The sequence below is a fragment of the Littorina saxatilis genome, linkage group LG14 (assembly GCF_037325665.1).
Source record: "Littorina saxatilis isolate snail1 linkage group LG14, US_GU_Lsax_2.0, whole genome shotgun sequence".
NCBI classification, from domain to species: domain Eukaryota; kingdom Metazoa; phylum Mollusca; class Gastropoda; order Littorinimorpha; family Littorinidae; genus Littorina; species Littorina saxatilis.
This window is the reverse complement of record NC_090258.1, coordinates 24,088,268-24,110,947: the sequence shown is the minus strand read 5'-3', so window position 1 is coordinate 24,110,947 and position 22,680 is coordinate 24,088,268. Positions and strand designations below refer to the sequence as shown.

The window sequence follows — 22,680 nt, the reverse complement described above, 5'->3', positions numbered from 1 at the left end:
CGTTTTTTTCATTTCTTTGATAAATGTCTTTGATGACGTCATATCCGGCTTTTCGTGAAAGTTGAGGCGGCACTGTCACGCCCTCATTTTTTAACCAAATTGGTTGAAATTTTGGTCAAGTAATGTTCGACGAAGCCCGGACTTCGGTATTGCATTTCAGCTTGGTGGCTTAAAATTTAATAAATGACTTTGGTCATTAAAAATCTGAAAAATTGTAAAAAAAAAAAAAAATTTTTTTATAAAACTATCCAAATTTACGTTCATCTTATTCTCCATCATTTGCTGATTCCAAAAACATATATTTGGATTAAAAACAAGCTCTGAAAATTAAATATATAAAAATTATTATCAAAAATTGTTTTTCGAAATCAATTTAAAAACACTTTCATCTTATTCCTTGTCGGTTCCTGATTCCAAAAACATATAGATATGATATGTTTGGATTCAAAACACGCTCAGAAAGTTAAAACGAAGAGAGGTACAGAAAAGCGTGCTATCCTTCTCAGCGCAACTACTACCCCGCTCTTCTTGTCAATTTCACTGCCTTCGCCATGAGCGGTGGACTGACGATGCTACGGTCTTGCTGAAACATTGCATTGCGTTCAGTTTCATTCTGTGAGTTCGACAGCTACTTGACTAAGTGTTGTATTTTCGCCTTACGCGACTTGTTTTTTTATATAAAAGAATCTGTCACAGGATAGTCTTACAGAGAGAGTACAGCTTTATTGATCTTGTGAAGTTTGAAGGTACAAATTAGGAGATAATAAACTGAAGGAGCAATGATACACAGGGGATAACTTGTCCAAAGCGAATAGGGCAGCAGAATGCAGGGAGAGAATACAAATATGAACCTTAGAAACATTCCAACAGTAATTGGACACTCCATTCAAACACAAACATTCTCAGAAATAGTGAAACATAAATGTTTGTGGATACATGTTCTTTTTGAACCAAGTTACGCACAGGAAGAGCATGCTTGATCCATTATTGGATTGGTCAAAACTGTGTACATTTGGTCAGAAGTAGGTGTCTGTCAAAGTCTCAGTGTTGTATTTACATTGATTTAAATGATTTATATTAAATGGTTAATTGACGAGCGCAGTGGCCTAGTGGATAAGCCATCGGCCTCCTATATAGTCCTATACGGAAGGTCACAGTTACGAATCCAAGCTCCCGCTCCTGGTGGGTGGAGGCTGGAGATTTTTGTTTTTATCTCCCAGGTCAACTTATGTGCAGACCTGCTTGTGCCTTATTCCCCTGTGTGTGTCCATCCAAAACAACAAGCACAAGAACAAGTGCGCATGGAAAAAATCCTGTAATCCATATTAGAGTTTGGTGGGTTATAGAAACATGAAAATAACCAGCATGCCTCCCCCAAAAGCGGCAAATGGCTGCCTGAATGGTGGGGTCAAAACGGTCGTACATGTAAAAACCCACTTGTGCAAAAGCATGAGTGAACATGGGAGTTTCTGTCCATGAACGAAGAAGAAGAAGATGAAATGGTTATTTGATCACACTGCAGATGGTTTGTGTTTCGAAGTCATAGATCAATACTATGCCTGGGCTTCATTTGTTCTGAGGGCTAAAGACATATATTTGGTGGTTGACCTTTTACCTTTATAGTACTGAGGGTTATACAGACATTGTCATTGATTTAGTGGTTGACCCTTTACCCTTTCCTCACAAAAAATGTGGGCAATCAAAATTTGAGAATGTGATTTCCTAATTTGTCTAATCTCAGGGCCACCAAGCTGTGTATGAATACAGCTTTTTGATTTGTTCCACTTTCAAGGGGCCGGGGGCGCAACTTCAAACAATCACTCGGAGAATTAATTTGAGGGTGCTATCTACAACCTGCTAGCTCTCAAAGCCAATAAGGCAAGAATATATCTTGGGAACAGTCTCAGTAGAGAAAAATTAAAATTCACAGGGACAAGCTGCTGTTCCTGCCAGTAGACATAATTATACAGTCTCATATAATTTTTAACTGTGTTCGTTTTGTACCAATGGTTTCCATAGGTTTTACATATCCATTTCCATATCCATAGAATATCTTATTTATACCCTCTTGATTATATGGGGGATATTGCAGCTAAAGAACCTGCTGCAAGAATCAACCCCAACTTATAATCAACCCCCAGACACTCTTTTTCTTCTTCTTCTTCTTCGTTCTTGGGCTTAGACTCCCACGTTCTCTCATGTTTTTAGCACGAGTGGGTTTTTACCTGTATGACTATTTTTACCCCGCCATTCAGGCAACATAAAGCCCTTTGCTACTTACCATTGACTGAAGACAAATCGTCTGCAAATTGATCAACTGATTAGTGTTACATATATGACCATAACAGAATTACCTAAACATTTCCACACAGTATTTTTGATCAGACTCTTTATTTGTCTAAATTTACAGTTTCAACCATTCGAGCAAGCAATTCCTGTGTCTCTTTGATTCTATAAATGATTTAAGGACACATCCACAACATATTTGCATTGGACTATTGTTGAGGAAAATGTGTGTTTGGATCAAGTCTGAACTTACTGTTTCAGTTTATGTTTTGTTCGCTGAAATATATCTTATATATATCATACTAGAATGAATACCCGCTTCGCCGGGTAGCCGGCTTCGCCGGAAAGAAGTACTTAGAGCCGTACGCCGGCTTCGCCGGGTCCGAACAATGGACCCGCCAAGCTTAGGTCCCTCCCAGATTCGTGGAATGGGAACAGCACGAAAATGATTCAGTGGCTAAAATGCCATTCCTGACCATATCGAGTCCCATCCTTGTCGACGAATGTAACCGTGTTAATCACCTTTGGAGGCGAACTCCACTCAAACAGGACTGAGCAAGTTATGGCTTCTCAAAGGAAGGCCAGTACATAAAATTACGTTAAAATTAATATTAAAAGTCCTACGGTTTTGAGCCATTAAGGACTTGAGTGTTTCACATAAAATTACACAAAAGCCGCCAGACCACATCACAAACAGAACTGAACAATGCACAGGTGTTGCTTACATAGAGACACACACACTCACACACACACACACAAAAACACAGAGAAGCCGTATCTATAGAGAGATAGATGACAGTGTATTTTTCGCGTGGCTATAAATTGATTCGACCTTTGCACTTTTACAGTGAGGATAATTTACGGGTCCAATTTACGTTCTGTACATTGCGTTGACCTTCTAAAAATAGTAACAGTAACAGAACGCCGGGAATATGCGAAGACGCTCAGCGCAGTGGACAGCGCAGTGTAGTAACTTACAACTGAACGGGAAAGCCACACGAAGGAAGGGAGATAAACGCCAAACACTGGAGAAGATAAGGAAGAGTTACTTATAATGGTGAAATGAACACAAAAACAAAAATCTGTTCAGCGCTGCGCGCTGAGAGCACGTGTTGAAATATCTCATCGATGATATTGTGTCCGGGGTGTAGCTGAATACGGTGTCCAAATTTGAAAAAGATCCACCGAGAACTTTGGCGTTGTGATGTGGTGTAGCGGCTATGGTGTGTCGGTATGGGGGCCCGGGTAGCTGAGGTGGAACCAAAATAGCTGAGGTGGAACCAAAATCGGTTCAGCGCTGCGCGCTGAGAGCACGTGTTGAAATATCTCATCGATGAGGTTGTGTCCGGGGTCTCTCTGAATAAGCCCACCAAATTTGAAGCAGATCCATCGAGAACTTTGGGCGTGCATGGCGAATACACAAATACACAAACACACAGATACACAAACACACAGACAGACACAAGTCGTATATATATATAGATATATTAAACCATCACAATGATACGCGTCTGATAAAAAAGCAAAGCGAATCATTTCAGACTGCAGATTATCACTCATGGACTCTCAATTTTTGTGTGTGTTTACCCAAAAATCAATGTGTTCAGCAAGGTAGCATAAGGAACATGTAGGGCAGGATTGGTATACTTCAGCGAAGGTTTCAGCTGTTCTGCCATCAGTTCTCCATGGCTGCACTCTCCATGGTCAGGTTGCACACCTCTTGAGCAAATCTGGGCAAATATTCACATTTATTATCATTGAACTATCATGATTCACATGACTTAGTATTATTTTTTTAATGTGTACCTATTTTTACATGTATCTGTTTAGTGAGATGGTGGGCAAATGTATAATTTGTATGTGTAGTCTTTAACAAAAATGTCATGGAATAAACCTAATATTTGTTTGCCTGGTTGTCTCTGTGTGTGTCTGCATTGTGTTTGTAAAATCAGTTTCTATGGCAATGCGTTAAATACATTTAATTCACTTACTTAAATAAATAATTCTTTTATTACCTGAACCAACGCCCCCAAAAAGGTCATCTGATGATTTGTGCCAGTCTGCTATACATGTTAGTTGGTATGCTTTTTTGTTTTGTTTTTTGGGTGTCATGCAAGAGACACTCAGTATTATTCTGTTAGCAGCCTTGTAAAAGTGATACTAAAAATGTTCTCTAGCCCTGTTCCCCACCAGACTGTGGTCTCGTAGCGCTGCATTGGACACAACATTTCGAACACAAGCACGCGATTAACAACCAAACAGACCTACCAGCACCAAATGTTTATTCATCAAATTCAATCCATCATAAAACGTAAACGTTCAAAGCTTACAACCACCCAAAATAATAAGTGTACAATAAAAAGTAAAATACCAAGAAGCAAGTATTAAACAGGAGGGGTGGGATTACGACTTTAATTCTGCACAGAACCAGTCTTGCTGCAGTGTTGCATGACTGGCACTAGTACAGAACATGATTATGTCTGGTCCGTGCCCAGGCGCACGCATGGTTACAGTTGAGGCACTGTTGAACATTAGTTTTTAACTTTTGACATTCCTGCCAGACTTCATCTGTCTTTTATTGTTGTTCATAGAGTTTTGAAAATATACAGCTGAATCTAACAAATATGTGAGTCGTATTTCAAATACCCATTTATGATTAGCTGGCATACAATAATGGACTTATCGTTGTAAATTCATGTACATGTTCTTTGATTTGGAAAATAAAGATTACTTCACATGGATTGGTGAAACAACTCAGAAGGGCCCAACTGTATGAGTTACGACTGACCTTTTTTTAACAATGTCGCTCGCATCCTTCCAGATATCACTGGTGTGCTGGACAGTTGAAAACTCATTTTCCTGAAGAATAAATCGGAGCACAAAGTACCGATCGATCAACCAAAGAAGCTAAGCTAACCACAACAACCCTAAGACACTCACAAACACGCGTGCATACACGCACACACACACACACACACACACACACACACACACACACACACACACACACACACACACAGATTTGCAAACACTATTTTGCTTCTTTGTTGGAGTGGGGCTACAAAAACAAATTTATACATTTTAGTTGAACATTGTCGCATAAACTCCATACTGACTATCCCCTTACCCGCCAAAGTACTGCCAATCGAACTTTGGACCATGTATTCCACTCATTTATCTAATTTGTGGTGAACAAATGTATTTTGACTTAGGTAAGCGCTTCGTCGCAAAATCTTTTTTTTCATTCAAGGGACGTAATCTAGCTCAGCGTGTTCGAATAAATCGACATATATGACCTTGACATTCGATCTTTTCTACCTCAAATCATTGTGCCCCTTGAAATTGTCAGGGAAGCAGTACGTGAGTCTAGAGTTAATTTTGTCAGAAGCCTGGCTGACGTCCAACAGTTGTCATCTTCGAAAACAAGCAATCCAGATCGGAATTTAAAATGAAAAAATCTAAACAAGTGTATCAACAGGAGGAAAATTGTTTGTGGCTTGAAGATTTTGAAAATGCTGATTAGATCTAATACCAAAAGCATGAGACTTATAGGCTAAAGAAATATCTCCTATATAGTACCCGAAGGAGCACGATGAATACCCCCCAAAATACAGAAGAGGTAGATCGAGTGAGTGTTGGAATACAACTTGGCTTTAAAATACCGAACAGATCAACAATGCAACAACTTGACCTGGCTGGGTGGCATTGGGAGAAGAGAAGGGTAAGCTTATGTTAGTCATTATGGAACATCGTATTTTACCTACCAGTTGAATACTTCTGGTTGCATTTTCACTCAATACAATAATCAAGTTCAGGTTCGATCTCTTTAAACATGACATCAGGGGCCATGCCGATGAAAGAAACTGACTGAAGCGCCGATGAACGTCAATTTCATTTTTGTAATACTGATGCCATAGAAAATACTCGATGATCTGTCGCGCACGCAAACACACACAGGAAATAAAAGAAATAACCGCTTGCCGGCAAAGCATGAACTAACCTTATTCCACTGAAGGCAATAAAAGCAGAAAAATTGGTTTCACTTTTTAATTTACCAGTTCCTTTTGGAGTTCAAGTACTGAACCAATCGCTTGTCTTGTTACGTTCTTGATCAGATCGATTGGCATAGCAACCAGTATCGAGATGCGCAGTAGCGATACTCTTGAAATTCGAGTCCGACCAATGAAATTACAGAGTATCGATACTCAAAGTCTCGATACTCGCAGTATCGAGGGAAGACCAATGAAATGAACGAGTCTCGATACTCGGAGTATCGAGACTTTGAGTATCGAGACTTTGAGTATCGATACTCAGTCTCCATACTGTGGGCCTTTTGGCGCACCAGGGTGCTGTTCACACTCGAGATCAGAATTTAACCAATCGTTTTGTAGACACTCGATACTGAACTAGGGCGGCATAGCAACCATACTCGATACCACGGATTGGTTCATTTCCATACTCGATACTCGCAGTATCGAGGGAAGACCAATGAAATGAACGAGTCTCGATACTCGGAGTATCGAGACTTTAAGTCTCGATACTCCCAGTATCGAGACTCAGTCTCGATACTGTGGGCCTTTTGGCGTTCCATACTCCAACTCCTGTCGACTGCCGTATAGTTTGGTCTGCAAGGGAGTTGGTAACGGCCACACTTCTTTTCGTTCCTCATCTAGTAAGGGACATCGCTGTAAGATGTGTTCCGCTGTTTGGTCCTCTTGACCGCAGGCGCAGGTTGGTGATGGCGCCAGCTTGAACTTTCGGTTCATGTGAGCATTGAGCCTGTTGTGGCCAGTACGCAGCCTGATGAGGTTGACTTGCTGCTCTCTGGACATTGTGTGGTAGTCATCTCTGTTTGTCCTTGGCCTCATCAATGCCTGGATGATTGTCTTCTGCTCACTAAAGCTGACACTGTTTTCAGGTTGGTCTTCCACGGCTCCTTCTTTTGCCAGCTCATCTGCCCTTTCATTTCCTGGTATCCCACAGTGTGCTGGTATCCACTGGAGGACAACTCTTCTGGTTTGTCTGACCATCTGTAATGCTTTGGCCAGCTGTGGGAGTTTGTCGTTCTCTAGGGCCTGAAGGACTGAAAGGGCGTCTGAGAGGAAGACAACTTGGTAGCAAGGGTCTGCGGAGTCCTGAACGAAGGAGGCGGCCTGCATGAGAGCTTCTGCTTCTGCTTTATAGTTTGTGCAGTGTTTGCCAGTGGCAACGCTGAATGTAGCTGTATGTCCCCCAGGGAACTGGATGAGAATGCCTGCACCTCCATTGAGCACGGCGTTAGTTGCTGATCCATCGGTGTATACATGGATCCACGCCTCTTTTGGGTACTGTTCGTCGATCAGGGCTAAGGTGAGTGCCTGTCGAGCTGTGTCATTCTGATCTTCTCCTGAGGTAACATGTGGAACACTGGTGCAGATCTGGATGCCTGGTTTCTCTGTTGCCTTGGGGGTTTCCTCTTCTTCTTGAGTCAGAGGTAGAGTGTTCTGTGGAAGGACTTCCCTGTACTGTCGAGAAAGTCTCTTGCTCTCGTGTACAAAACTGCTCCGTTTAAGCCGGTTCTTGGTGAGGTTGCTCAGTCTGTGCTTCATGGGGTGGTCGGGTAGGCACTTGAGCTTCTCGGCCTGTACCATAGTCTTGGCTTCTCTTCTCTGACAGAGGGGTTGGATGGTGGTAAGCTTCTCCATTTCCTTGATGGGCGTGGATTTCATTGCACCGGTGATGAGTCGGAGGGCCTGGTTTTGCACACGGTCAAGGGTCTGCAGGTTTGTCTTGGCTGAGGTTGACCACGCTGTGGAGCCGTACTCGAGGTGGGGTCTGATTGTTCCCTGGTATACTGTCTTCAGTATCTTCTCGTTCGCTCCCCAGGTGGTACCTGCCAGCTTCCTGAGTATGGCTAGCTTGCGCCGGGCCTTCGTCTCTGCCTGTGCAATGTGTGGTTTCCAGGTCTGCCGTCTATCAAAGGTGACACCAAGGTACGTTGCTTCTTCATCCTCTCTCAGAGGAGTTCCACCAAGCCTAATGGTTCCGGCTTTCTGCTTTGGCGACAGTGTGAATAGGGTGGTGGAGGATTTCTCCTTGTTGATGGAGACGCACCAATCTTCTGCCCATGCGTTCAGCCTATCTGCCGCTTGCTGCATTCTGTAGGTGGCAGTACTTGCGTGCTCCTCCTTGCACCAGATCACAAGGTCGTCTGCGTAGAGAGCAGCTTTGATCCCCTTGGGCATCTCAGACACCAGATCGTCGATGAAGAGAAGGAAGAGTGTGGGGGAGAGGACTCCGCCCTGAGGGACGCCATGACGAAGGAGGAACTTCTTGCTTTTGGTCTGGTCGACGTTAACTCTTGCCCTGCGGTTATAGAGGTAAGAGCAAATCCACTGGTACATGTTGCTGGACACGCCTTTCCTCAGCAGTTTTACAAGGAGTCCATCTTTCCAGACCTTGTCAAAGGCCTTCTGAAGATCTATCCAGGTGACGAAGACAAGCTTCTGTTCCTGAAAGGCATCTTCAACTTCTTGCGCCAGGTAAGTGACCTGATCTTCAGTGCTGCGGAACTGTCGGAATCCAGCTTGTTCAGGGGCGAGGAGGTTCCTGGATTCCAGGTACCACCTGAGGCGCTCGTTCACAATTCTCTCCAGGGTCTTCACAACACAGCTGGTGAGGCTGATTGGGCGATAGCTGGTGGCCTTCTTTGGATCCTTCCCTTTTTTTAAGATGGGGATCATGATTGCTTCTCGCCAGAGTTGTGGTAGCGATCCTTCTTGCCAGCTGCTGTTGAAGACCTCGAGTAGCTTGTTCTCTGCTGCACTACCAAGGTGGGTTAGCATCTCGTTGGTGATGCTGTCTGGGCCAGGGGATTTCTTCGCCTTTGACTTTTTCAGAGCTGAGTGCAGCTCGTGGAGTGTGAGTGGTTGACTCATGGCGTCCACTGTCGACTGTCTGGCAGGTCTCTCTCTTTTCTCTCTTCTTGCTTCTCTCTGTTTCTCGGGGCTAACATGGAGGTTGCTCTCAGCTGCATAGCTTTCAGCAAATTGGTTGGCAGCATGCTTTCCAATTAGCACCTTCCCGTTCTCTTCTAATGTGATCTTTCCTCTGCTGGTGTTCTCATCATTCAACTGCTTGGTGAGCCTCCAGAGCTTTCTGCCATCCTTCTCAAGGTTCAGAGAGCTTGTTTTCTCTTGCCAGCTTCTCCGTCTTGCCTGTAGCTTCTTTTTGAGAAATTTGGCTTTGGCTTCCTGGAGGCGGATGTTGTTGTTTTGTGACGGGTTGACTTCTGCTTCCCTTCTGGCGTCTGCCAGATCATCATCCAGTTCCTGCAATTCATTGCTCCAGTAGGGTTTATAGTCTCTCCTGGCACCCCTGGGAATGGACTCACGCGCTGCTCTGAGGATGCTCATGTTGAAGTCCTTCGCCACCATGTTGATGTCTCGACCCTCGACTCTGATGTCTTTGGTGAGTTCGCTGGTGCGGTGTCTAAAGAGGAACCAGTTCGCTCTTTTGTAGTTCCACCATGGGAAGGAAGCTTCAGTGCAGGACTCCATGCCCAGGGTCAAAAAGACTGGCCGATGGTCACTTCCACCTAGCTGTTCTCCGACCTCTCTGCTGGTTAGCTGGTGCATGTCTTCCGTGCAGAAGGCTAGGTCAGGAGTTGATGTAGTGTGCCATCTTCTGGAGTAGAATGTAGGGCAGTCAAAGGGACTGTTCAAAAGGATGAGACCTTTGTCGTCCTGCCAGTTCTCCACCTCTTCTCCTCTCCGATCCAGGTGGTCATATCCCCAACTCTGTGAATGACTGTTGAAGTCACCCACCACGATGAAGTTGGAGGCCTTTGCGGGGATCGTGTCAAGGGCGAGGTGTCTATCATTGGGGCAGTAGAAGTTGACAAGATGGAATTCTGATGTCTTCGTCTGGATTCGAATCACCTGATATTCGGAGTCCTCCATGTGCGTTTCTATCAAACAGGCATTGATGTTGTTCCTGATGAGGGTCAGGATTCCTCCTTTGCTTCGGTCTGTTCTGTCGGACCTAAAGCATTGGTAGCCTCTCACTTTGAAGGACTTTTGGGGTGTCAGGTGCGTCTCCTGAATACAGCAGATGTTGATGTTCTTCTCATGCAGGATATGCTCCAACTCTGTCTTCTTGTTCAGGATACTTTCTGCGTTCCAGTGCATGACCTGAAAAGGTCGCTGCTGACTGGGTTTCTTCCTGGTTGTGGTGGTGCCAGTCACTTTCCTCCCGCGTCCCCTGGCGTGACAAGACGGACGGGAGGGACCTCCAGTAGTTGGGGCTGGGTCCCTTTGAGGCATGGGACCCGACGCTGCTCCACCCTGGGGGGTCCTCAATGGGCGAGCGCCATTTCCATCTGTGCTGGTTGATTGTGTCATCATTTGCGTAAGTGCGTGTACCCGTGGTTTGTTAGAATGCGCCGTGCGGCCCGGGTCCTCCGTCTTCAGCATTCGGGGTTTTCTGTCGGGGTTACCTCACCCTTAGCTCATGGCCCGTACGTCCTACCCTGAGAGCACAGGGGGGAGGATTTTCCGGGATCCCACCCGGAGCCAGTTTGGTCCGCGGCCGCAAGCGGCTGATCTCCATATCTGAAGACCGTTCCCCTATCCGCCACCCGGGGACGCGCTGGGTTGGGGGTGGTCGCCCCACTGAAAATCCCACACTGGGTTAAGAAAGATCAGCCTGTCCCAGCCGACAAGGAATAAGATGAAATAGTTTTTGAAACGATTTCAGAAATTTGATTTTAATCATAATTTTTATATTTTTAATTTTCAGAGCTTGTTTTTAATCCAAATATAACATATTTATATGTTTTTGGAATCAGAAAATGATGAAGAATAAGATAAACGTAAATTTGGACCGTTTTATAAAAAAAATATTTTTTTTACAATTTTCAGATTTTTAATGACCAAAGTCATTTATTAATTTTTAAGCCACCAAACTGAAATGCAATACCGAAGTCCGGCTTTCGTCGAAAATTGCTTTGCCAAATTTTCAATCAATTTGATTGAAAAATGAGGGTGTGACAGTGCCGCCTCAACTTTTACAAAAAGCCGGATATGACGTCATCAAAGACATTTATCGAAAAAATGAAAAACAATTCCGGGGATATCATTTCCAGGAACTCTCATGTAAAATTTCATAAAGATCGGTCCAGTAGTTTGGTCTGAATCGCTCTACACACACACACACGCACAGACACGCACACATACACACACACACACACATACACCACGACTCTCGTCTCGATTCCCCCTCTATGTTAAAACATTTAGTCAAAACTTGACTAAATGTAAAAAGAGTTAAAATGTTGCCCTTGATTTTAGCAGTACAAAAACCTAACCTGTGTTGCGGATTACATGAGAATGTTTTTTTTTTAATGTTGTTATTTGTTTTGTGCTTATGTGTTTTATTGGTATACCGTGATTGCATCGTAAAGGCCCAACATTGAGCAAGAAAGCCAAGTACCTTGTGTCTAACAGCGAACTCCACCCTTACTGGTTGCTGATGGGTTTAAGCTTCAAACAGACAGAGACTGAGTCAGACAAACCGACAGGGATACAAAAAACAAACACACACATACAAACACCCGTTCTGTAATTTCCTCGTCCCCCCCCCCCCCCTCTCTCTCTCTCTCTCTCTCTCTCTCTCTCTCTCTCTTTCGCCATCTCTCTCTGTCTCTCTCTCTCTCTCACCACCCATTGCACACCGGTTGGACCGTACATAAGGTAACGTTAAACTATGCTTGTGCAACGTATGTGGGAGTATCACTTATAACCTCAGGGTATCTCTTATCCTGTTGCGCATCTAGAGACAGCGCTGGTTAGACTAAAACATGGATCGGGAACTTCAGTACGTACTTAGGACTACCGCGGCTGTGCTTGCAAGTTTGGATAGTTCTTTCTTTCTCATTTGATCCGAGTTTTATCTGTCTCATTAAATGCCATTTTTCTACCTACTACACATATAGTTTTCCTAATTGATTCCCGAAGATAAGTTAGTTTCGCTTCCACGTTTCGGTTTTCACTAATTCAACATGGCCGGCGTCGGCAATGCATCTTTGATCATCATCTTCTTCCGAAGAGGACTGGGTTCTTGCGAACGTCTCAGAGTCCTGCGGTTGAGTCACTGTTACCGATAGTGGTTAGCTCCGGCAAACAGGGAGATTAAAAAGGTGGGGAGGTTTAAAACTATGCGGTACAGGGGAGAGTGCGTTCAAGGGCGGGCTCTCATGCCCGACTCAGCGACTGCACTGAGGAAACTGTGGCCGAGACGGGAGCGAAGGAGGGGCCTGCTTCGGCCGATGAACAAAGAAACTGTGATCGAACAAGTATGGTGTTACAAGGGGAAAGACCCGCAAAGTGAACTTAGTTGCCAAAGCCCGAAGTGTGACGACGGACTCGGTTTCCAGCAACTGTCCACCGACTCAGCGGCAAAATATGAGTTGACACGTCCGAGGTGAAAGGTAATAGTCTCTTCTTATTAGAATGAAGGTCATTGTTTATGACTAAAATACAGTAGAATCACATAATGCACGAAGGAATGGAACATGTACATGGAATAAGATTGTCCGTCCACTAAGACACATTCCTAAAGGTGGAACCAACATCCTGACGGCTATGCAGAGGAAGTGTTCTTTTTAAGAAATGCATTCAAATAAAACAAATAGGGAAATGCCCACTGAACAGAAACACCCAGGCTCCTGATTTTTGGTATGAATCCAAGTTGAGAGAGATCAGCTGAGCTAGGATTTTACATGGAATAAGATCATCCCTCCACTTGCATACAATGTATACAACCAGAAATGAAGATACAGTGTGCTTGATGTGGTGATCAAGTGACATTTTGCTATGAATGTGTTTAAGCAACTAGTAGCTTCTTCAGCGTTAATTCATTAAACAATCACTCTTATTCTTAGCACATAGAGCACATTGAATGAGTGTGTGCATGTGTGTGTGTGTGTTTGTTATTGCAATGTAAGACCTTATAATATAAATATACACAAATTATAACACATGCTGGGATTCTAAATATGTTCTGTTTACTTGCAGGTCTCAGTTATTACCAAGCCCTGCCTCATTCTTCCCGCAACACTGACATGGTGCTGTTGTAGAACACAAGTAAGTCCTTTGATCATTTCCAAAATACACTAGTGCAATAGCTTGTGAGTGCAACTGGTGGTAATGAGAATATTTTACCACAAAAGGCTAAAGTACAAATAACAGATTTATTATGTTGGAAAAAGAAGTAAGCCAGAGCAAGTGATTAGTGTACCAGTTAGCTAGGGTGGATGTATTATATAATTACAATTTACAGTCAGCATAGAATGTTGAGGACAGTCTAGAATTTTTCTCGCCCTGTGAATTCAACTGCAAATCAGATGGCATGAAGAAATCAATGTTATATTATGCTCTGGAATCCCTCATCTTGGCCACATACAAAAAATTATATATTCAGTGACTGCTTGCTGTGGTGAGTTAAAATGTGTGATGAAATATTTTCACAAAAAGGTACCAGTGTTGTTAACAAAACTAATTCTTTAACAAACAAACAAAAACCACTCTGCACAGAGAGCATTCAAGCTGATCTATGTTGCTATTCGTCCAAGTAGAGGGATGATCTTATCCCAAGTAAAAGCCTGACAAGATCTGAGACTGTGAAGCAAAATGTTTTTACATGGTAAAGTAAGCCTTTAACGAGCAAGTATGTCTATTGCACTGGGTGTTTTATTATTATTGTATCATTTTTCTTTCAGGTAGTCTCTCTTTAAACTGACTTTCTACACCATGGTGTCTCTGGCAGTGTTATATTGGCAGAAGACAGTTGGAACTGGATTCCTCATTTAGATGGTAGGCATGTTTTGGGCTTTTGTGTTGCTTTGGTGTATGTGTGTGTGTGTGTGTGTATGTGTGTGTCTGTTCTATACCAGAAATAAACACACTGTTTGCTTGCTGTGGTGAAATGACATTTTGTGATTTTTTTTTTTAAATGAGCTAGTACAGTTGTAGCTTTTACAGCATTTATTCATAACACAATCGCACTTGGCGCAGAGAGCAACCAGACCGTTCATTGTGGGTATGTGAACAAGTTAAGAGATCATGTCTTATCCCATTTTAAAGCCTGACCAGATCTTAGACGGTGAGCCAAATTGTTTTCATGAGAAGGAATGTGCCTTTCAGAGAAATCTATTAACTACAGTATTACTTTACAAAACATATTTTAAGAAATGAAATGTGTTACAAGTAACAGCCATGGGGGTGATAGCCTGTAGGTGGAATAATAATCTTCAATTGCCCAGAAATGATTGTTATCTGGTCAAGAAATGCAAAGCATTTTGATGTTTGTGACGATTAGTTACTCTTTATCACGTTTGGTCCCTGATTTTGCTGTCCTTGTCTGCGTTGGGCAGGTGTGCGTCCATGATGTCATTGCTATTGAAAACTAATCTGTACTGCAAAGTAAATGTACCCGTACATGACGTACATGGCAGTTGTCAACCGGGGGCCAGCCATGACTGGGACTGATGTATCCACAGGCACTCGACACCAGGTGGGCGGGGCCAGTGGTTGGGGTGTGATTCCCTGCCTTACACCACCACAAAGTGTAGTATCAGCAGACAAGACTGAGCAGAACTTCTGCCCCCCCCCCCCCCCCCTCACCAATTGACCACTCAGTGCCATGTGCCTGCAGCTGTATCATAAACACTTTGTGACAATAGTTGTTACCTCCTTAGAACAGATCTTGTGATGCTCCTCAGTCAGTCAGTGTTTGATGGATGCTAACTGGTATACTTGACATAGTGTTCATATGAAAGTTTTATGTGTTGCAGCTCATCCAGATCACAGGTACACAAAGGAGCTGGTTACAGTGATAACATAGGCACATGGAACTGCTTATGGACTACTTTAGAAAGTGAGCGGTTACAACCAAGACTCTTCCGTCAGGAAGGTCTGCGGAAGGGTGCTTGATCTGTTTCCTCGGACAGGCTTTTCAAGACTAGGTAGGTTAAACCACATGATTGGGCTTTAATTATGAATGCACTTCAAAATTCACTCTATTTCATTATCTTGTACAACCCCCCGCGGGTTAGGGGGAAGAATTTACCCGATGCCCCCCAGCATGTCGTAAGAGGCGACTAACGGATTCTGTTTCTCCTTTTACCCTTGTTAAGTGTTTCTTGTATAGAATATAGTCAATGTTTGTAAAGATTTTAGTCAAGCAGTATGTAAGAAATGTTAAGTCCTTTGTACTGGAAACTTGCATTCTCCCAGTAAGGTAATATATTGTACTGCGTTGCAAGCCCCTGGAGCAATTTTTTGATTAGTGCTTTTGTGAACAAGAAACAATTCACAAATCTTCAATAGTACTGACCAAAGAAGAAGGTTTAATTGTGTGATCATGATTTGATACATATGCTTGACCCTGAAGATGTGTTTTATTTGTTTTGTTTCAGAACAAAGTTTGGTGAAGTAGAAGCTACCGCTGTAGGCTGGTGTAAGGCTGAAGAAGAACCTCTGACAAGTCAATTTTCAAGCAACTGAGCACGAACCCAGGTACAAGACACAGAGCTCTCTTTCTATCGGTCTGTTATTCATAGAATGACACTAACAGTGACACAAGTAAATAATCTGTATCATTGTCTTGACCTCTAGAAATTTGGTAGAGAATAAGATGACTGATAGTATTATTTTGATTATTTCATGGTCATTACAGTGGCCTCCACCCCTGCCCCTTTTAAGACACCCCAATCTAAGACTCCTTCCTATTAATGACCCTGTTTTCGCAGACTTCTTGTTCATAACATCTGTAAATTCACTCCCATTTTAAGACTTGCTCCATTTGGACTTGGACTGGGTGGCCGAGTGGTAACGCAATTGCGCTCGGAAGCGAGAGGTTGCGAGTTCGACCCTGGGTCAGGGCGTTAGCAATTTTCTCCCACCTTCCCTAACCTAGGTGGTGGGTTCAAGTGCTAGTCTTTCGGATGAGACGAAAAACCGAGGTCCCTTCATGTACACTACATTGGGGTGTGCACGTTAAAGATCTCACGATTGACAAAAGGGTCTTTCCTGGCAAAATTGTATAGGCATAGATAAAAATGTCCACCAAAATACCCGTGTGACTTGGAATAATAGGCCGTGAAAAGTAGGATATGCGCTGAAATGGCTGCGATCTTCTGGCCGATGTGAATGCGTGATGTATTGTGTAAAAAAAAAATCCATCTCACACGGCATAAATAAATCCCTGCGCCTTGAATATGTGCACGATATAAATTGCATAAAATAAAAAGATAAAATAAATCCCTGCTCTTAGAACTGTACCCACGGAATACGCGCGATATAAACCTCATATTGATTGATTGATTTTAAGACCTGATTTTGCTTATTTTGGATTTCGAAAAAGAGAAAAACAAATTCCCACTCTGTACAGAATTAAGCCAGGTTCATGATTTTTGTATGGACCAAGTTGAGAGATGGCATTTGTATAGGCCTGACCAGATCTGAGATGTTGAATCTAATTGGTTACGAAGAAAGCATTGTGTCATTATAGGCACACTACTTCTCGTCACCGTCTCAGTTCTGGCCAGGCTTTAAGATAGGATAAGCTCATCCCTCAACTTTGTCACATATGAACAATCGACACACTGACTCTTGCTGTTGTGAGTTGACATTTTTTGATGAATTTATTTCTGGAAAAGGCACCATGCAGTGCTGTTTCAGGGGTGGGACTTTTCCGCGGATTTCCGCGGACACAACTTACGAATTCTGCTGGAGTAATCTATTTTTCCGCGTCACATTTCATTACAATATCTATGACTTGTTGACTGAATGATTTGGAGTGACGTGGAGATGAAACAGAACACTGGAGGCTTGAGAGTTAAATTGTGCTGACTGAAAACTCCTGATAACTAATAGTAATTTTGAGGGGGGGGGGGGGGGAGGTTGGGGAGTGTGGAGAATGTCTTTTTTGTCAGATTGCACAGATTTTAATGTACCATTTAACCAAAATTCGGGGTAACATGCCCCCGAACCCCCTGGAAAAAAAGGGATTTCCTCCTTTTTCATCACAAGAGAGTCCCACCCCTGTGTTTACAGAATTCCTTGTTTAAAACTATCACTGTGCACAGAGGGAAGGGGGGGGGGTGTATTTGACCACCCCTGCGTTTACAGAATTCCTTGTTTAAAACTATCACTATGCACAGAGGGAAGGGGGGGGGGGGTGTATTTGACCACCCCTGTGTTTACAGAATTCCTTGTTTAAAACTATCACTGTGCACAGAGGGAAGAAGGGGGGGGTGTATTTGACCACCCCTGTGTTTACAGAATTCCTTGTTTAAAACTATCATTGTGCACAGAGGGAAGAAGGGGGGGGTGTATTTGACCACCCCTGTGTTTACAGAATTCCTTGTTTAAAACTATCATTGTGCACAGAGGGAAGAAGGGGGGGGGTGTATTTGACCACCCCTGTGTTTACAGAATTCCTTGTTTAAAACTATCACTGTGCACAGAGGGAAGGGGGGGGGGTGTATTTGACCACCCCTGTGTTTACAGAATTCCTTGTTTAAAACTATCACTGTTCACAGAGGGAAGGGGGGGGGGGGTGTGTATTTGACCACCCCTGTGTTTACAGAATTCCTTGTTTAAAACTATCACTGTGCACAGAGAGAAGGGGGGGGGGGTGGATTTGACCACCCCTGTGTTTACAGCAGAATTCCTTGTTTAAAACTATCACTGTGCACAGAGGGAAGGGGGGGGGGTGTATTTGACCACCCCTGTGTTTACAGAATTCCTTGTTTAAAACTATCACTGTGCACAGAGGGAAAGGGGGGGGGGGTGTATTTGACCACCCCTGTGTTTACAGAATTCCTTGTTTAAAACTATCACTGTGCACAGAGGGAAGGGGGGGGGGGGTGTATTTGACCACCCCTGTGTTTACAGAATTCCTTGTTTGAAACTATCACTGTGCACAGAGGGAAGGGGGGGGTGTATTTGACCACCCCTGTGTTTACAGTATTCCTTGTTTAAAACTATCACTGTGCACAGAGGGAAGGGGGGGGGGGGGTGGGGTGTATTTGACCACCCCTGTGTTTACAGAATTCCTTGTTTAAAACTATCACTGTGCACAGAGGGAAGGGGGGGGGTGTATTTGACCACCCCTGTGTTTACAGAATTCCTTGTTTAAAACTATCACTGTGCACAGAGGGAAGGGGGGGGTGTATTTGACCACCCCTGTGTTTACAGAATTCCTTGTTTAAAACTATCACTGTGCACAGAGGGGGGGGGGGGGGGGTGTATGTGACCAAGTGAAGTGCATTGCTACATAATAAAATGAGCAAATCCGTCCCGTGAAGAAAACTTCTGCTTACTTAATTGTCAGATTTGCCAAGGCGTGTACATGAAATAAGATTATCATTCTAAATGCTGAATCAACATTCTGACTGTTTCCTATGAAACCAGGCTTGATTTTTGGTATGAATCCAAGTTAAGGGATAGCATGTGTAAAAGCAGAATTGTGTACAGAGGCAGCTTTGTGTTATTAAAGGCCGGCTGCTTTTCGTGAACACAGTTTGGCTCACATCTCACATCACCTGCCAGGCTTTTTAAAAAAAAAAAATGTTTTACCATGGGATAAGACTATCCCTCCATTTAAGCACATACCAGCAATAAACACAGTGGTTACTTGTGATGAACTAGTGGCAAGACAAATGATTTAAGCATCACATAACCTTCCTAAGTGAAGTCAAGTTATGTGTCTGTGCCAGTGTGTGTGTGCATGTGTGTGTGTCAGCATAGAATGTTGAGGACAGTTCGATGGTAAATAACCCTGACAATTTTAGCCTATGATTGTGCCTACATTGTGGCAGGATTGGATGTGGATCTTCAAAAGCCTAAGTTAACAAAAAAGTATGTAAAAGTACATTTTGAATAGTAGTTTTTTTCTCAGAGGGAAGATATCACAAGATATGATCGTTCCACTGCATGTATGCCACATAACTAAAACAAAAATTAAATGTTATTTTAATCGTCTTTTGGGTAAAACAAATACACCATCAATATATTATAATAATGATCTTGCTTGTTTACAGATGGACAACAGCTACTGCCAGGACCAGGTTACGCATAAAGAAAACAGTCAACACTTGGCTGGTGCTGCAGCTTCTTTGATGTCTATTTTTTTTTTTTTTAAAGACAGACAGCTACCAGCTCATTCAAGACCATAGCCCCATCTTACTCACGCAGAACAGACAGCCATCTTTCGCCTTTGCACAGAACACTGCTGTCTGAAGGTACACATCAAAAGGATAGGTTTTGCACCTACAGCGTGCGACTGTGGCTAGGGTAGGAAGAACAGACTCTGCAACACGTTCTGAGAGGGTGGCCTTTTCTTGCCACCCGTACCCCTGTGCAACAAGACTTGGCCAGAGAGCACACATCCAAATGCAAACACTGAACACTGAAGAGGAAGAAGAAGAAGAAGGTGCCCACACAGAAGGACATAAATCTACTTTAAGGGCACACAAGTTTACAGCAGTTTATTGAATTGTAGCAGATTATAGGGAGAAAATGAACAAGCTAAATAGGCTGTACAGTACTTCACTTGAACAATGTATAAAGTTCCCTGTATTAAGAACATTTACAGATCACAAGACATTGTGTTTTCTTTTGTTTACAATACAAATGTTTCATAATAAAAAGATGTGCACTAGGCAAGATCCTTAAAATGTAAAACTAGTAGTGTGACAATTTTGAATTGTTCAGAGATGGTTTTTCTTCAGTGGTAAATGTTTTAGCTTTTTTTATAAGATCCCGTTAGTGAAGCATACTATAAAACCTTGACCTTCCAAACTGTGTTAGCACCCTGGGCTGCGATCATTGTGTTGAGCTACTTAAAGGCACAGTGCAGCTTACAGCCTTCGTTTTGCGTTTTTGTTGCAGCTGAGTGCATTTACAGTTCAAAAATCCTCCTATGGTAGTAAAACTACCCAACGACGACATCTGTGAAGCTCGACAGTTTCTTGTTCACGCGAGTGCATAAATTAACCTAGTTATTACGTGGTGTTTGGTCGGAGTTCGATTCAACTGAGTGATTCCGGCCTCCATTTTGTTTTATACAAACTCATGATGATGTCTGACATAGTTTGCTAGTGACGTGTCTTTTTGTGCATGATGTGGTGATCTACCTGATCTAAATTTAGATCCAAAAATAGGTCAAGACCAGCCGGGTCCGAGTACGAAATTGATTCGTAAAAAAATCGCAGTTCTTGACTCTTTGGGTGCAAGTCAATGAAACTTGGTAGTTCTTCTAATAGATAGCTGCCCGAGGTATGACTAAAAGCCCCAGGGGCTCCGTGCACCTGAATTTGACAAGTTCAGTACCTTCAGCAAGCGCAAGTACAGTAGAGAAGCGCTTGACACACTGAAAAAGGCCTACTACGAGCAAAAGAAAAAGAATCAGTGATGCATGTGCTTTTGATGTAATCTTCTTTGACATTATGATGACTACAAAAACTGACTGATGTGTTTTGTTTGTGAATGATGGATATATGTGCATGATTGCGTTTCGCAGACACAGTTGTCATGTGCGTTGTAATTGGCGACGAATGCTGGATGATTACTATTTTTGTACCAGGATTACTATTTTTGTGCCAGGATTACTATTTTTGGGGCTGAGCATTACTCCAAAACACTTATGGGGGTAAACAGGTCTGCAGCACAACTACAAATGTAGAAATGTCGTCTGCATTTTGTATATTTTAAAAGGTTATTTTTGTGCACAGAACATACATCTGCAGGGAGGTTTGGAGGGTGAAGTTAGGATCTGTTAGGAGGCATACAGCATCACACTCATTTTGTGTGTGTGTATTTTGTGTTGACAGATAAGACACTGTCATTCCAGCAGAAACCTGTGATGATGCACATTTTATTGAAGTGACCAGCTGAAATTGTATGTACGTTGTTATGAAATTGACAAATGATCCCTGCTTTGCAATCCTGGGTTAATGATATTGCCAAAATTAAAACGTGGAGGAAAAAGTGAGTGTAAACCTATTCTTGTGGTGGTGGTGGTGGTGGTGGTGTGTGTGTGTGTCTGGTTAGTGTGTGTTTGAGTGTGTGTTAAACAAACAACGACAAACAACACCAAACCTACATCAAACAAGCACAACAAAAACAAATTACACAAAAAAATGGCAAAAATCAGAATATCAACTGAGAAAAAAAACCGTGGCTGAATGCAATACTTATTATAACTTAAAAAGTAAAAGTGTGCGTGTGGATGTGTGCGTATGTTTGAGTGTTTTAAACAAACAACAAACCTAAATTAAAGAAGCACAACAAACAAACAAAAAACCTGGCAAAGTTCTGAACATTAACACAATGCTGCTGTCTGCTTTGAGGGGAGGAATAAAATGACTGAAGCCGGACTGCCGAGAGGAGGAAGGAGGGGGAAAAGAACACGCAGACATGAAAACACACACAACTCCATGACAGATAAACTGCTTATGTTCAAAAATCAAGAATATTTAAGCGTGCACACACGCACGCGCACACACACACACACACACACACACACACACACACACACACAGACTCTCCTCGTGAAAGTAAAGGTAAACTCGAACTTGAAGGTAAGTATAAATGTTTGATATGGAAGAAACCTGTGATAAAAGTCTTTGTATAAATCATCGGTACCAACAAAATTCAGTTGCCACAACGCGTAAAAGGACATACTGTAGTTTCAAATTAGTAACAATCTAAGCCATTTTAATCAGCACTGGTGTCCGGCAAGCACTAACAGATACAACAGCACGTGTATGCATCTTGAAGTAATAAGACCTTGAAGTAGGCCTAGAGTTTACACTATGCATTATGTAATGCTTTAATTCAGCTGCCTAACTGTGGAACTTTGCAAATGTGTGAGGACCGTTTCACAAAACAGACAAAACACCCTCTCAGTTATTTACACAAATCAGTTCCAGAATGTGCGTGTTCCTTTTCCGTCTCTACAAATTAATGTTATCTGGGGGGAAAACGAATCATTGTCGCTTCCGCCCTCAGTTATAATTGCCTGAGCATAATAGGAAATGCAACAGGTGTAGTCTTCCGCCTGATTTTTAGTCAAGATATTTCGACACAGAATGTTTCTTTCTTTTTTCTTTGTATGTTCACAAGCTCACATACAATCATTTATGCAACACTGACAATAAGACCAGACCAGAGTTGTGATTGAAATGGGCAGTTTATTTAATAAAGCTCCAGAATGAATAAAAATACATGACAAAATAAGGTGGTCCCGCTGTACAAAGCCGGTTACCAAACACACACACACACCAACACACACAAACACACTCACGCACGCACACACACACACACACACACACACATGACACACACA

General features: G+C 42.8%; 2 long non-coding RNA genes across 2 annotated transcripts; one reads left to right on the top strand and one right to left on the bottom strand.

The window, feature by feature from the left end:
* Positions 1-2,226: 2,226 nt before the first annotated feature.
* LOC138947391 (uncharacterized) lies at positions 2,227-5,239 on the bottom strand. Its single transcript, XR_011449650.1, has 2 exons — positions 5,075-5,239; positions 2,227-4,016 (listed from the first exon to the last, which is right to left on the bottom strand). It is a non-coding gene; the product is annotated as an uncharacterized lncRNA (long non-coding RNA).
* Positions 5,240-12,102: 6,863 nt separating this feature from the next.
* Positions 12,103-20,799, top strand: LOC138947389 (uncharacterized). Its single transcript, XR_011449649.1, has 6 exons — positions 12,103-12,754; positions 13,341-13,409; positions 14,045-14,138; positions 15,119-15,289; positions 15,743-15,842; positions 19,373-20,799. It is a non-coding gene; the product is annotated as an uncharacterized lncRNA (long non-coding RNA).
* The last annotated feature ends 1,881 nt before the right edge of the window (positions 20,800-22,680 follow it).